This window comes from Mytilus californianus, unplaced genomic scaffold, assembly GCF_021869535.1.
Source record: "Mytilus californianus isolate M0D057914Y unplaced genomic scaffold, xbMytCali1.0.p SCAF_2, whole genome shotgun sequence".
Taxonomy (NCBI): domain Eukaryota; kingdom Metazoa; phylum Mollusca; class Bivalvia; order Mytilida; family Mytilidae; genus Mytilus; species Mytilus californianus.
Window position 1 is genome coordinate 9,969,431 of NW_026262668.1, and position 17,522 is coordinate 9,986,952.

General features: G+C 33.6%; 1 protein-coding gene and 1 long non-coding RNA gene across 2 annotated transcripts in view; one reads left to right on the forward strand and one right to left on the reverse strand.

Annotated features, from left to right (window-relative positions):
• LOC127727857 (amine oxidase [flavin-containing]-like) overlaps positions 1-17,522 on the reverse strand; it is a 115,772-nt gene that overhangs the window by 10,682 nt on the left and 87,568 nt on the right. The gene's annotated exons all lie outside the window — the stretch shown is intronic.
• Positions 12,231-14,187, forward strand: LOC127727912 (uncharacterized). Its single transcript, XR_007993894.1, has 3 exons — positions 12,231-12,433; positions 12,949-13,026; positions 13,587-14,187. It is a non-coding gene; the product is annotated as an uncharacterized LOC127727912 (long non-coding RNA).

Genomic DNA, 17,522 nt, shown 5'->3' on the forward strand with positions numbered 1-17,522 from the left:
TAAGATTACGTAATTCATATTAGATCGTTTCTATGTAAATGGTCAGTTGGATACCAGCGGTCAAGCTGTACGGACGCCGTGCATTTACATTCATTGTGTTAAGTATAGAACATTTATTGAAATTACCATTTGTTTTATCTTTTTGGAATATTACCGTTGAACTTTTATTGTAATTAATGTATTGCACTATTGGAGAAGTTATATATAAACCATCGTAAAGCTTAACTTAGTTTTGTTGACTTTAGACAGTGACTATCCCCCAGAATTCTAAATATAACAGGAACGACGAAAACCCCTGTTATAGGAGCCTGAATCGCTCCTCTTGCATTTTCAAATAAATGATACAATGCAATACGAATACTTCTGATAATTATGGCATGAAAACAACGAATTGATAAAAAGTGTCATTCAAGGGCAAATATTCATATGAAAGGTCGTCTGACGATATCGTCGGGGTTGATTTATCTGTATTGTACCTTCTTGACATTTTTGATGGTTACAGTGTCTCTCCAACTACTATGCATTCCGCAAAATCACAAGCATTGGTTAAAATCGTCTTTCATCTTTTTCCAATTTACAGTTTTACTATATCTATTAAAGTTTTAACGATAATAACCAAAATTGCAAAACATTGGTAAAATATGTCATTTAAGGCAACAACTCATATGCGTAGTAGTTGTTCGACAATTTTGGTCGAAATAGGCGGAAGGTAGATTTTGTTACTTTTTTAACATTTATGCCTCTCAGATTTTCTCTATTCATTACGGTTTTAAAGATAATGGACAATACTTTCTTTTTACCCCCATGTTCTACTTTAAGCATTGGCAGCCATGTTGGTTGTCAGACGGGATCATCGGACACACTTTTTCAACAAGATACATTAAGAATTGCGATCTATTTTGGTTGAATTTGCTCTGTAGTTTCAGAGGAGAATATTTTTGTAAAAGTTAACGGACGACGGCAGACGACGGACGCCAAGTGATGAGCAAAATTCAGATGGATCTTTGGACCAAATCAGCTTATAAGAAAAAGAATACCGAATACATAAAATTTTGAAAATATAAAGTCTAAGGTTAAGGACAGAATTAATAATGAGGAGGATTTTTGCATGAGAGATTAGTATGTTAAGAGATCACGGGACTTCGCAAAAAAAAATTAAAAAAAAATACACAAGCACATCCGCATAACTCGTTAAACTTCTGAAACAGTTCTATAAGTATGCATAATATTGTGATATACATCTGATCATTGTGTTTCCTCGTGAAAATGAAAACAACACCGTTATAAATTTCATGCATCCGAAGCGCTTTTCTGGATCTACCTTCATCAGAAATATTTGAAAGCCAAGGATGTATAAGAACCGAAACAGTTGAAGAGCTATACGACCAAAAAGGACCTAAAATAGCCATATCCATCTAAGGTCAACTTTGCCTGAGGGAGTTGAAACCTTAGTTTCTAAATAATTTCAAAATTATATACATGGACAATTTTAGAAATGTTTGTTATAAATCATGTGTTATACAACACAAACTTAGTAATAAAGTTCAATAAATATGAAACGTAAATACCATATTTTTAAAGATGGATCGTTCAAGAATATTTGGCCTAAAAGTAGACAGAAGGTACAAGGTACAATCAAAAACTATAAGTCGTGGAAATGCAGACCTTACCATGACAGAAACAAAATTCAAAGCGCGAATGTGCTAAAAAAGCATGGGCTTTGCTCATTGTTGAAGGTCGTACGGTGACTTATAGTTGTTAATTTCTGTGTCATTTGGTCTCTTGTGGAGAGTTGTCTCATTGGCAATCATACCACATCTTCTTATTTTTATATTTTGTCGTACAATAGGCAATACGCATGCATGCAAGTGTTCCAATTTTTGATCTAATACACGATGACATATGTCACGAAATAATGTCATAACAAATATCACCGGTAGACCCATTATCAGTTATGTTAAAACCTTTTACCAGTATGAAATATGAAGTACAATGATTTACTACCACTTGATATAGTCAAAGGAACGTGACGTCGTGAATCAATTTTCACACATACACTTTAATTCATAATCATATTGAAATTTCAAGCCTTTGTTTATTGTCTCAGACTCGAGCATCATGTAGTCCTATAACATATGACCTCGGGGGCTTTATTTTCTATTTTTTTCTGATATTTTCTTTTTACTAATTTTGCCAATTTTTTTAACTATCAACGTGCATTGAAAAATAAATAAAATATCAGTATAAAAACGTGCATGTAAAAAAATTGAATAAGAATGTGAAGTTATAGGACTAGAGTATCATGGCGGATTCCTGAGGAATTGCAAGTTGGTGTCAGGCATCAAAATCTGTCATGTATGTTGCATTCCACAAATCATTATTACCTTTACCGTTCAAAAAAGTTTTACAATAATCCATATTAACCTTGAATTGAGAAAGGTCAGGTACGTGCTATCTATATAAATACCAAATTGACAAATGTTCCTCAGATTGATTATTCTAAGAAACCATTAAAGTCTAACATCCTTTTATTAAGTCTGATCATAGTTAAGTAGTCGCACTGGCTCTAATCTTCCTCTTTTTTGATAATCAACCACAGACTCAGAATTTTATCAGGTAGAAAACCTGACTCTACATTGCAAATTCTGATGTAGTATCCTGTTAGTGCACAGATTAATATAAAAGTTTGTTAAAAACAATTCTATAGCCAGACACTAAGATGTATCTGATAGATTACATTCAGTTATCAACGTGACTACATTTGTACCCATGGAATAACTTTGAACTTCAGTATATTATATACATGTACATGTATAAGACACATGCGGATCCTAGGATTATGAACAGGGGAAAAACTAGGCAACGTTTAGAATAAGACATGTAAAAAGTCTATGAATTAATCATATATAAAGCTATCCGCCTCTGTAAGTTTTCAGCCACTAAACCAGAATTTCTCGGGGGGGGGGGGGGGGGGATATTTGTAGTCATGAAGCTCTAGCATTTAAAAATAGAAACTTCATTTGGAATGTCGTCTTTGATAGTTTCTACTAATTCCTAATTTGCTATTTTAATTTTAGGGATATGGGTTATTTGTCCTAAAAATAAATGGGATATGGGATATTGATGCATTTTTAGGGATATTGAATTTTGAAAATGAAAAATGATAAAAATGTGAAAATTAAAAGTTAAGTACAGAAATATTTACATTTCACTTGATAAAATTGCCAAAAAAATTTACTAGAAAAAGTTATTTAAGTGCTTTGTTGATTTTCATTGAGTTTTGTTATTATAAAACACCCATGCAATCACGCATCCCAAATTGCATGATAGGACCCAACACGTACTATGATCACTATTTTAGTGTTTCGGCAGTTTAAAGTTTGGGATTAGAGGCTCTGGCTTGGGATGGTCATTTTAGATGCATTATTTTAATATAATCAAATATGAAAATTATTCATGTATATATTGATATATTTATATTTTAATTCTTCATCAATAGGTCTAGTTATTATGACAGATATGCGATCATCAGGGGTCCAACTGTCAATTTTATGTTAAAGTCTTTAACTTTGATCTACTAAGCATATCTCCAACACTTTTATGTTTGCTATACGCAACTATTGGTGCAGCATTGAATATCTATTATACACAATCTTCGTCAAACTGTAATAAATGCCCGTTTCTTTATTTTACGTATATATATATATATGGGTTATATTTAGTTATCAAAACTAACGCAATATTTTCTTTTTCCTTCGATTTATTTTGCTGTAATAATTCAGTACGGTCAATTGATAAAGCATCAGTAATACTATCATCTATTTCGACGTTATCATAACCCCTATCTAATAATTTCACTTTGAAATTAGTTAGATTGTTTATTAAATTGTTATGGTCATTTGTGTTTCTAATTTGCCGTATTGCTTCACCTTTAATAAATCCTCGGAGTACATGCTGTGAGTGACAGCTATTTCTATGCAGATAGAGATAAGAATTTGTTTCTTTAAAATGTATTTCAAGGTCAAGAATGCCATGTGTTGTAAATCTTTGACCTTTAATTACATGAACATCTAAGAACGACATTTTGTCGTTTGAGATTTCATAGGTGGACTTCAATAAGGGGTTATAATTATTTGCTAGACGAAAAGAATCTGCAATTTAATCTGATGTTCCATCATATATTATGAATCCATCGTCCCTATATTTTTAACCTATAATATAAAATTAAACAGACCTAGAAAAATCCTATTGCACGAGTTTGCTATCTATTTATATCTATATTTATGTTTATAAATCGCTTATATGACCGTCGGCAGTCTTCGGAGGTCAACTCGATAGTTAATTAGATGGCGTCTAGACTAAAATACACAAGAAACGATGAAACATATTATCGAGCCCATGCCTTTGTAAATTGTTTATTTTATACTTTTTATAATTTGGATATATGTTTTAGTATGCTATAAATCAAATATGAGAATTTGAGTCAAATCGATGAACATGAATTAGACAACCAATGCCCCTTTAAATGAATCTAATTGGCAGTAATATTGAGTATTTAGTTGTCTTGTGACTTCTGTTATGTAGTCTAGTCTGTCTGAAATAACACAATTTGAATTGTTATCTGCTTTTTTTTATTACAATTGTTTCATCATTTTTCAAATTCCGTACTTGCTATTCTTTCGCCCTTAGTAAGATTGTTTTTTTTTAATCTATTAGGAAAGATAATTCAAGCTTTGTTAAATCGATATAATTTTCCGACGTATGGCACGTAGAAGCAGGTTTATATCCTGTATTGCTATGAGATGGTTGATGGTCATTTTTGTCGAGCCTTCGACTTTTGTCGAAAAAGCGAGACATAGCGATCCTACATTCCGTCGTCGGCGTCGTCGTCGTCGTCGGCGGCGGAGTCCACAAATATTCACTATGTGGTTAAAGTTTTTGAAATTTTAATAACTATCCTGGATTTCTACCAAACTTGGACAGTAGCTTGTTTATGATCATAACGAAGATAGTATCCAGAAGTTAATTAATTCGTATTTTACTTATAAATGGACTTAGTTTTTCTGCCAGGAAATATAACATTCACTCTGTGGTTAAAGTTTTTAAAATTTAAATAACTTTCTTAAACTATCCTGGATTTGTACCAAACTTGTACAGAAGCGTGTTTATGATCAAAAGCTAGTATCTAGAAGGAAATTTTGTTAAAATTTTGTATCTGTTTTTCTGTATTTTACTTATAAATGAACTTAGTTTTTCTTCTAGTTAACATTACATACAGTCTGCAGTTAAAGTTTTTAAAACATTTAGTAGATTCATAAACTATCCTGGATTTTTAATAAACTTGGACAGAAGCTTCTTACAATCAAAAGATAGTATCGAGAGGAATATTTTTATTAATTTTTTTCCTCATTTTTGTTGAGCCTGCGATTAACAGCAAAAGTAGGCGAGACACTGGGTTCCGCGGAACCCTTACAAATTTTTTTCTTTATGACTGAACATATATCGATATCGCAGTTGTCTAGCAAATTCACTGTAGTCTTTTAGTATAGAAATTTTTGCATTTTTGCTTGATGGCGTTGGTATAAATTTCAAGCATTTCGCCAACAGGATATATTCCTGATTTGATAATTTGCGTTTTAATCGATTAAGTACATGCTTTTTTGCATGTGCAGCTCTTTGCTGCATATTATATTCATTCCGTTCTTTTTTTTATTGTAGAATTGGATTTTCTTATTCTTAGCATTTCTATTAAAACGACGTGTCATCTGTGAGTTCACATTGGGTGATTCTCTTAGCTACATGCCTTTGAAGAGCTCACATTTGGTGGCTCACGCTTATCTCTACAGTAACGTTTTATTTGTTACAAACGCTTAGTTATATATTGGTTATTCCAGACATGTAGATTAAAATTTAAAGGTCTCTGGATAATTCTGAATGATTAACTTTTCTCTGTGAAAAAGTCCACATCATTGACATCCATACTACAACGCACAACATGTATTTACGAATGTTGTATACAAAAATGGGTTTGGGAATGAATTAATGATTTTTTGGGATATTTCAAAATAGTTCTAGGGATACGGGATATTTGTAAAAAAAATTATTGGGATATTAGGGGTAAACATTATAGGGATATGAGATATTGGGACAAAAACTTAATGGGATATGGGATATTGATACCACCCACCCCCCCCCCCCCCCCCCCCCTAAACAAGCCTCAAGTATGATGTATATCCATATATCCATGCTTATTCCTTCAATACGAGGGGTTCATAAGTAAGTCTTTCCTGCTTGTTTAGTTAACTTACCTAGTCAATTGGATTTAATGAACTTTGTCTTTTTTTGTTTTAAACAGATTACTTTCGTTTTCAGTAGGAGCTAGTTCCTTTTTGATTAAAGGGAGACAATCTAAATATTTTTTTAAATATTCCACAGGTGAATTAATGTGCGCTAAAATTTAAATAGTTTACTCATGTGATCAAAATATAAACAAACTATATCTTGAAATGAAATTCTTTTTTCACAATGAAAACAGTGTGACAAAATAAAAACTAAAACTTTGACAGAATTAATATTGATCTTTTTTAAAACAAATTAAGACTGTCAATGTATAACTCTGTCATGAAACATCAGTTCTTTATAATAAGAAATCATAGGCGGATCCAGGGGGGCCTAGGGGGGCCCGGGCCCCCCTTTTATGGGAAAAGTTTGGTTGATTATATAGGGAATCACTTAAGCATGACTGGAGCGGGTCCCCCTTAGGTCAGTCAGCGCCCCCCTCCTTTATGAAAAGTTCTGGATCCGCCACTGGAAATTTCAAAGAAGGAAGACATATTATGTAATATTATTTCCACTGGAATAAATATTACAGTATTTGTTCCTAACAGAACAAAGGGTATAGAATATTGGTTCCAACACGAATAGATTTTATGGCATTGTTTATAATAAAGTTTCCAGGGGAACCTCTGGTCGGCGGAACATATATACGTTGACAACTCTGCCTCCCTACATATCACGGTTAAAATAACGTTTTCAAGTGCTGCATGAAAGGGATTCGTGAGGATTATAAATTGAGATGTTCACTTGCTTAAATTAGATTTCTAATATATCGTTTATATTATTGTTTATACAATCATTATCAGTGGTGCGTTCCAAAAAGGGGAGGGGGATTAGAGCGGTAGAAAATATCAATATTTGCTTAAAATCGTTAAAAAATCACATACCTACGTTCAGCGTTTTTGTTACCATTTCGGTCAATTATCCCCACACCCAGTCCTCGTACCCTCGACCCGCCCCTGATTATGAATACTACCGTCTATTTAAATTATTGTGACATGTGATTTTCTTTATTTTAGGAAAATAACGAAATGTTATATGATTGCCAAGGATTGGCAACCCTTCATTAGAGGACGTAAGCAAATTATAGGTAGCCGTACAACCCAAACAATGCGCCAAACCATACAGTGTAGCAAGTTAGTAAAATCACCGATATGCGGTCTCACTAATTAGCGACAAGAAGAATTTTCGCGACAAGAAGCGTCAAGCGTCAAGAAGCGACAAGTAGCGACAAGAAGAATAATTTAGCGACAAGAAGACTATTTAGCGACAAGAAAACATAAAATAAATATTAAAATAAATATGCAAAAGAAAACAAATTTAGCGACAAGAATGTTAATATTCTATTAATAAATATATAGATCTAATTGCTACATTTATTTGTGATATTTTATTATTTATTATGTACTACAGCAAGTATGACGTTTACCCTGTCGTATTATGATCTATAATGATAATAATTTTACTCGTGTTTTAGAACAATAATATATTTATCTTATAATATCATGTTTATGCATAGTTTAATGTTGATTGAAGATTAAAGTAAATTAATGACAATTGAAGAGTTTTCAACAGGTGTTCACTATTTACAACAACAACCGAATAACAGGCTTCTAGTTTGAGACAGACACATAAAGCCCCGGAGTGTGGCGAGGTTAAGCATGATTGTGAGCGTTCAACTATTTCCAACCTGGGGCAGTTTATATAAATAGCATTTGAAACACAAGAAAAAACTGTGCAATGTTTGTTTTAGATTTTATTTCATAAGTTTTGAAATAATTAAGGCTTGTATTACTTTGGTGTTTGTTGTTTGATGACAAGACAGGTTTTAGGCTTTGCTCCGAATTTTTTGGGAGGACTCTTTAGGTAAGCGATAGTATATGAAATTGAATGTTTCCAGCACCGGAACATTAAAAAAAACACACCGGGTATCCTGATCCGAAACCGCGGAGGTATACGAATCCCGAGGAGCAGTTAATGATTCCCAGAAATTATGCTCCAAATAAACCAGATTTTCCCTAAATACAAACGTAGCAGGATTTTTTGTCTTGTTAGTTCATAAGGTAACAATCCCCAGAAAGACATGTGACCTTAAAATGGCTCCTTATTCTGACAGCGAGTCGACCAGTCTTTGATCTGACTCCTAAATACTTCGTGCTCAAGGTGAGTCAGTTCCACGAGACCACCTAGGCGGTTCATGAATTTGAAATATGATTGTCAAAAGTGGTATGCAATTCGTTTAACCAGATGCTATTGTGGATGTACCCAATCACTATCAAACATAGCCACTACCGTTTGTAAAAATAGTAAATAAAGCACCCCCCATCAGCAAAAACCTCTGGGATTGTTTTGACATTATCTCTTTCCAGATGAACATCGGATTATCTATATGCCCAACTAAAATTGCTGATGTTATTAAAATAAAACATTAGCTTGTTTGCTTGTTTGTGTCTAAAGTCTCAGTAATATTGATTGTCATGGCAACCAGTTTTTTGTTGTTGTTTTTGTGTGGAGGGAGTAGGAGTAATCAGAGATAAGCACCAACTTGTCAATTAAGATCAGATTTGAAAACACTTCTCCATGAGTAGGGTTCGAACTTTCAAGCTCAGAGTGGAAAGGTTAACGAAAATTAAGAAAAATCTATTAAAATAGTAACGGGTAAAATGACCATTATGATTTAAAATAAAATGCAAATGAAAATAATGTATAAAATAAAATATTCAAGTGGGGTCGAAATTTGACTTTTATAAAAATCAGTGCCATACAAATCTGTGACCAGTCAATAATTTAGGTAACAATGATCAGTTTCACTTGAAAATATAAACAACTATTAACTCGAAGAATTTGTAATAAAACTTTTATTTCTCATTACATTGCTTTTTAACACTATAAGGTTTTTGTATATTAAAATAAAGGAATCGTATTTTGGCAATGGAAAAAGAAACCCATTTATATAAAAATGTATTACATTTTATTTTAATAGATATAAGAAGATGTGGTATGAGTGCCAATGAGACAACTCTCCATCCAAGTCAAAATTTATAAAAGTAAACCATTATTAACTACATTTTCCAATTCCTCTTTCTGGATAAAATGAAATTTTAAAAACCACCACACCATCATTTGACGAAATCAATGAGCATTCCCTGGAGGAGGAAAGTAATTTACCTATGTTTGAACTACCAATTCTCTCAAAAATACCAGCCATTGACATGTTAATTTTAGGAGATAAAGGTATCAGTTGTCTGTCTATTGGTCCCATGTCCTACAACAGTTGATAAACCTTTTGTTTACAAGAATCTTGATTTGGTTATTTCTTCGGTAACAAAAAGTAGAGGCACAGTAAATGCAAAAAAATATGTAAAACCTCTTTCCATCTTCCCAATTTTCTAAGTGTTTGAACATAGTCCTTATCATGATAACCAAGTTTTGTAGAGCACGGCAGTCCGTTCATAGTCATGGTCATGTCCAATACAGTTATTAATACAAACTATTTTCTGTTATAAATTTAGGTTGTTACTTCAGGAATTTATTCCCAAAGAAACATTTCAAACCAATTTTGCACAAAACTGTCGTATAAGCCTGCTGTTCTGGTCAAATGTTATTATAATATACTGTTCAAAAAAAGAAACGCATACAGTAGCTCCGATGAATTTTTCAAAATGCAAAATATATATTTTACAAGGTAAAATGAAATGGTCAATTGCATCTTCGAAGTTTTAAACTTTAAATGCCCGTTCTTTTGATTTGGCTCTCTGCCACATGAAATTTGCGACTCGCTAAAAGTGCATTTGACCTTTTTCGCCGAGAATTTTGTGGTCAAGACAACTCAACTGTTACACTTTTAAGGACCAAGTTTGAAGATTTAAATTCATCACAACGTTAAAACGCTGCCATACCAAGGTTGGACCCTGCCATTCGAAATATCGTTATCGGCCGTCTCCAGGCCGGAGTGTCCCAAAGTGAAGTAGCAAGAACTGAAAATGTTAACCAGAGCACAATTTCGAGACTTTGGAACAGATAACAGCAGACTGGCTGTACTAAGGACCGCCCGAGGAGTGGACGACCTCGCCTAAAGATTTCTGGACAAGATCGCTACATCCGGGTATTTCATCTACGGAATCGAACCGTTGCCGCAACGGCCACTGCAATTGAGATACCAGGATTGAGAAGAATCAGCGCACAAACAGTCCGCAATCGACCGCGACAACATGGCATTAGACCCGGGAGGCCGCATTTTGGACCCGTTTTGAGGCCATTACACAGACGGAATAGAGTTCAATGCTGCAACAGATTGAGGGCTGGACATTCAGCAACTGGCGCAGAATCTGGTTCAGTGATGAGTCCCGTTTTATACTTCAGAAACGTGATGGAAGAACTCGTGTCTACCGGCGCATGAATGAACGTTTTGCTTCCTCGTGTTTCCAAGAAGTGGGCAGCTTCGGTGGAAGAAGTATCATGATGGGGGCGGCTATCTCTAATGACCGTTAAACGGAATTGGTACATGTTCCGGGTAATTTAACGGCTCAAAGGTACAGAGACGAAATTCTCCAACCTCACTTTATGCATGGTATTGACCGACAGAGGTAGTTATTCCAGCAGGACAAAACTAGGCCTCACACAGCGCGTTTACTAATAGACTACTTGAGAAGAATAACATCAATGTGCTACCTTGGCCTTCAAAATCACTGGACTTGAATCATATTTAGCATTTATGGGACCAACTGAATAAACGTGTGCGCCAGCGTCAACCCCGCCTCAGACCCTTGATCAGCTCCAAAAAATGTTGCAAAAGGAATGGCAAGCAAAATTCCACGCAACAACATTAGAACATTGATAGCATCCATGCCGAGGAAATGCGTAGCAGTCTTAGCAGCGAAAGGTGGTCATACACGGTACTAACTTTAATGGCACCGGAAGTAACTCTAAATTGACTTTTATTTACTGTCCTATTCTCAATCAAACACGTTTTGAGTGAATATCTTTATTAATAATTGTAAAATTTCAATTCAAAAATTTAAAAATTCATTATGCGTTTCTATTTTGCAGAGTATATATAGCATTATATGGTAAAATAATGCAGAAGACACCAAAGGGACAATCAGAAATCGTAAGTCGAAGAAAAACAGACACGACCATTGCAAAAAATAAAAATAGAAGCGTCAAAAAGACAAAAACAGTTTACAAATCACTACACAGAAAACTAAGACATGATAGGTGGCTTATAATTACACACTACCACTTCATTTGAGTTTTATTGGTAATCCTATCTCATTTTTATGTGATGGTTGAGCAATCCCACCCAAAACCGGGGGGTGATCTCGTATCCTGTTCCATTTATGGCACCCGTCGTGTTTCTCATTACAAGTAAAAATTCGGTTATTCCCTCAGTCAGAAAAATAAAAAAAAAAATCAAATGAAAAATTCTGATGCTAAATCTGTTTTTAATTAAATGAACATTTTTTATATACAACGTATGCACAAACGGGTAGTATATATTGAAGGTAAATCCAGAAAAATGAAATTATTAAACGTGTTGTTTTCAATTTTTTAATAATCATGTTGCATTGTTAGAAAGTACATTTTTCTTTCCCTGTTATATATAAGTTCAAAATGTCCGGCGACTAAATTGGCGCAAGACATTTGTGCTAAATCATTTAGCCCAAACGTGCATATCCCGAATATTTAATTATAGCTTAAATTTGTAGTGTGATCGGATTATGGTTAAATGACAAATATTATTCTTTCGTTTTACATCTGAGCACGTGATTGGTCCGCCGTCCTCTTATATATTTCATTATTAATATTGTATATAAATTATCTCAACACCAAGACTTGCATAATGTCTGGTAAGTATTCTCATTTCTACCACTTAAGTTTTCAAATTAGTTAAAAACTATAATACTGATGCTCGATGCCAATTTGATGCTGTTCATCTAAAAGAAACAGTAAACCCTAAGTTTCGTTTGACAGAAGGAACAATTATTTGGCCTTTCTATGAAGTTACTTCTGATAATTTTCCACCTATATTATTTATCTAATTCCAGGCTACCCACATCAGAACAACGACTGTCAAAATTATCCTTAACAACCTGGTGTAAGTTTAAAATACTCTTGGAAAACGCAAATAATGCATAAATTGATTATAATATGGAATTTAAAAAATACTTTGTTCAGTATTGATATTGTTAAAAACGAACATTTTGAATACCAAATCCTATATAGATGAAGCCAGATCTTATCAAGTGACGAAACCATCGATATTCTATATCACCTGTATAATGCATATATCTACATAAAAGTTGGGAAATATATATGTAATACATGTAATTAGATAGAACAAGTGACAGAATGATTAACCTCATCTCTCGTTGTTTAATTTTATTCACTGGTATAATTATAGCTTTATTTGACAAAACAACTGTGTCATGCCTTTTTATATAGAGTTGAAGGTCGCGTGGTCACCTATAGTACATCTACACCGTTTGGTCTCTTGTGGATAGTTGTATCATTGGCAATCATACCACATCTTATCTTTACATCAATACATATGCACTAAAAAGTTGAATTTTTTCCATTAGTGCATTTAAAATTCTCATATCAATATTTTAGACTGGCAAGACTGTAATAGTGGAGAATATATATGACCCAAGAGCCTCACTAAGCGGAGTGTCGCAGAAAAGTATACCGGTAAGTAGACAATATGAAAAATAAAGATCAAAAAAGGGAATTAAAAAAAACGTCAATATTAAACTCAGTGTTAAATATCTTGAGTGACAATAGTATTAAACGCTACATATAAAACTCAAAGCACATTCTGGTACCTTTATGAATGTTCAATGACAATACAAAAAGATCTTTTAAGGGGGCGCTTTAGTACAGCAAGCAAACAGGCATATAAAGCAACATGATATCGCAAAATTAAAGCAAAATAATACAAAATTATAGCTACAATTTCACTTAGAAGATAAACGAACTGTTCCAATTTGTCTCTTGTGTGAAAGGGTTTGGCATTGTATATTTCAGTAATGTAACCATCTCCAATGATTGATCATGTGGTGTTTTTTTCTTCTTCAAAAAATGCTGTTGCCTCAAAGACTGACAGCTTTATAGTACATTTACGTTTATATAAAAATGACGAAATATCGGTAAAATATGAAATTGTTCATGAAGCATGGTAGAGTTCAAGCCCAATAGCTTTTTTGAAAGAAAAAAAAATAGATTTGGTATCAAATCGTTGTCTCTTCCAGCTACCTCCTCCAGGATGCGGCTCTAATGCAGCGCAACTAGCACAGATGCAAGGATATACAGTTATAGGAACACAACAAAATCTGGAACGAGACTGATGGTGGGGAGAATTTATGCCTTTGTAGATTAGGATTTGATTGAATTCATAGACAATTATTCATCAACTGTTTAAAGTACAGCACAAAACAGATATGTGCTCTCTAGTTTTCTTGCAAAGATTTGATTAAAAGTTGTTATAAAAATGCCTTGTGTAGAAAAGAAAACTTGCTTCGGTTGAACTCCGATAACTTCGTGGTAAAGCAAAATAAATAAAGCTGCCATGCATGAACAATATTGATTTTAGCAATTGAAAGACAATTAACACATTCATGGATTATGCTGTAAAATCAGTCATTGTATTAACCATGTAATATTCCAAGTACTAGCTTTTTTGTTTACTTTAAAGATTTAATTTGAAATCGAAATTTATAACACATACACTGTTAAATATGAGAGGTCTAATACTAGCACATGTAACCTTAATTACTAAATCTGTAATGTAAATTAACTTGAAAGTAGGAGCATTGTGTTTTATCATCAATGATCTTGGTGTATTAGTTATCAAATAAAAGAAGATGATATTCTAGGTGTCCCTAATCATTTCATGGATAGGCTGGTCACTTTTAGCAATAACAATATTTCATCAGTATTTTGATGTACAAGATGTTTAAATGAACATAATTTACCAATGAATGTCGGGCTACCCGAAAGAACGATTCATCCATAGTTTCATTATATTATATTATTAGCTGACATGTCATTGCCCGGAGTATGTGCGCATTTAGTATTTGCTATTGGACTTTGGATCGAATGTGTATGTTGAACAGTGTTTCTGGGTAATTCTGTGTTTTTTTTCTTTGCTGGTTATATGAAATAAAGATTGCAAGCTCCAATTCTTTCCTAAGGCATCGGCCTCCCAAATATGGAGTAGCACAGGTTAGCTACTAAATCTACAAAATGTATACACACTGAAATATAGTTTTCCCAATAATTCCCATGTCTGTGTATATAGGCACATATGAAATGTGAAAGCAATTGGGTTAAATATCATTGGAGCAGTTCATTCAAGTATGTATGTCTTTAAGTTTTGTCTATTAATTCAAGAGTAAGGTATTGTACAGCAGGCGTGTCATTAATAAGTAGGAACCGTATCTCTTATGGTCCTTATATTTTTGTGACAATTTTCGGACCATTTATCCATTAGGAACTTAGATCCATTAGATACTTTGATTTGCCGACCATTCCAGTTTTATCATTTTTTGCAGTCTCAAATCTGCATTTGTGAAGTATATTTTCTTCCCGCATTTTAACTTGAAATCAATACACTTCAACCTTGGGAGACTCAATAAAACTGACCAAAAGGTACTGTAAAAGTACAGGAACATTCACATCATATTTCGTATCATTTAAGTGAGCAACTTATATAAGATGTGGATATTTTTCAGACTAAAGTGAATTAGTCACTTGCTAGCATCCACAAAATAACAATTAAATGTGTTAGATAAGATATGAACTAATATTATTTATTTTTTCACTGCTTAGTGAGATAAAGAGAGAAAAGACATACTAAAACCTTGTATTCAGATCTACAATCGAGGTTATTATCATTAATTGCTACTGAAACTGATCATGGTTTCGTTAAATTTCAAGAACATTGCAGATTTTGAACACATCCTGACAACCACAATAAAGATACTGTACCTGAAAGAATGCCTTTCTTTCCATATTTGAATTTTTAAGTTTTCACTCACCTTAGATGGATTTGGCTATTCTTATTTATGTGTTATTTTTTGGTCTTATAAGCTCCTGAACAGTTTTAAGTATTTATCATCCATGGTTTTCAAATTCTTGGGTTTGACCGATCCTGATGAAGGTAAATCCAGAAAAGTGGTTCAGACGCACAAAATTCATTAAGTGTGATTTTCATTTGGACGACTATTGAAAAATATCTACAAAAATGTGCCTTTTTAATAGTTCATTAATCATATCTATGCATACATCACATGTAATATAGGAGTTGAAATGTTTAATCGGATGCTATGTGTTGGAGAAAAAGCTATTTTCTTTGCACATACAAGACGTTTCTGCTCCTACCAAACACACCGTTTTTCCTTGACAGTCCAAATGTCCTATCCTCTATCACAATCAATCCATTTTGAAAAACATACCTAAATGGGGTTTGTCAAATTTGATCTGGTCTTGAATTTGCAAGAAATATTTGCCACTAGACATTTGAGCAAATAGCAATCAATCAATCATCGAACAGTTTTACATAATAACTAAATAACATTGGGTATAGACAAATACTAAGGGCATGTAATTTTTCCTTTTCATGTTCAACATAGTGAATGTAAATAGACCTGCTTCCTCTCTGTTCTATATGAGATTTGTACTGTAGAATAATAAAATTCAAGGTTATATGATTGAGTAATGACTGCAGGTTCCTTACCATAAACTAGTGTTAAATTACAAAAAAAAATGATTTTCTATTGTATACATCAAATAATGACGCTTAAAAGCTTAATCAAAGTCTCTGATCAATGACATACATCTATATGCTATTTGACCTTGGTCATCTTATGGCACATGGCCAGTCTTCCCAGTATTCATCTGCATTCTGCACACTAAATGTTATTGGTGTATGTTTATTAGTTTCTGAGTAATGGCTACAGACCTACATCAAACTAAGAACTATATTATACATCTTTTTTTCTTTGAAAAGCTTTTGGTAAGTGAGTATAGCATTGATTAACTTTTCCCAGGGTTACATTTGCATCTAACCAATATACATCCAAGCTCAAAATTATTAATTAAAACTTGGATTTACCATGAATTATGACACCAATAAAATAAAAGAACTTCGGTCATTTAAAAAGGTTATTTCGGGGCCTTTTTAAGCTTACTATGCGGTATGGGTTTTGCTCATTGTTGAAGGCCTAACAGTGACCTATAGTTGCTACTAGTATTAAAACATTTGACCTTTCTACACTTTACACAAGTATTTCCCATTTCAAACTACAAATATCTTGCCATAGGGAGGGATAAATCCTACTTTGTAACAAATCACTCCGATTCAAACAAAAAATTCTCTGAAACTTGACATTATCAAGAGGCTTGATTTCTTGATTGACAACATATTTGTTACGTTTGGAGGACATGTTTTTCAACAAACAATCAGCATTCCCATGGGAACCGACTTGTTCCTTTATTCATATGAGGCTGACTTCATACAGGAGCTTCTAAGGAAGAATGAAAAGAAGCTACCATTATACCCTTAATTTCACTTTCCGCTATAAAGATGATGTCCTCTCACTAAATAATTCAAAGTTTGGTGACTATGTTGAATGCATCTATCCCATTCAACTTGAAATAAAGGATACAACAGATACAGTTAAGTCTGTCTCATATCTTTACTCAATTCTAGAAATTGACAAGGAGTGTCGGTTGAAAACAAAACTTTATGACAAAAGAGATGATTTCAGCATCCCAATTGTGAACTTTCTATTTCTATGTGCACCATTTCAGCAGTACCTGCATAGGGAGTATATATCTCCCAGTTGATACGATATTCCAGGGATTGCATTTCCTATCATGATTTCCTTGATATAGGGTTGCTGCTCACAAGGAAGCTATCAAACCAAGAGTTCCAAGTGCTGAAGTTGAAATCATCCATTCCAGAATTCACAAGACGCCATCAAACATTGGTTGACCATTACAGTATATCTGTTCCACAGATGACAACGGATATGTTCCAATCGTCGTAACCACAATCCCACCCTCCTTTACCCTGAATGTGAACTACCACATTATACTTATTACTGGCTTTGTACTACCACGAACAACATGACAGGTTCCACATGTAGATCAGGATCAGCTTACCCTTCCAGAGCAACTGAGAT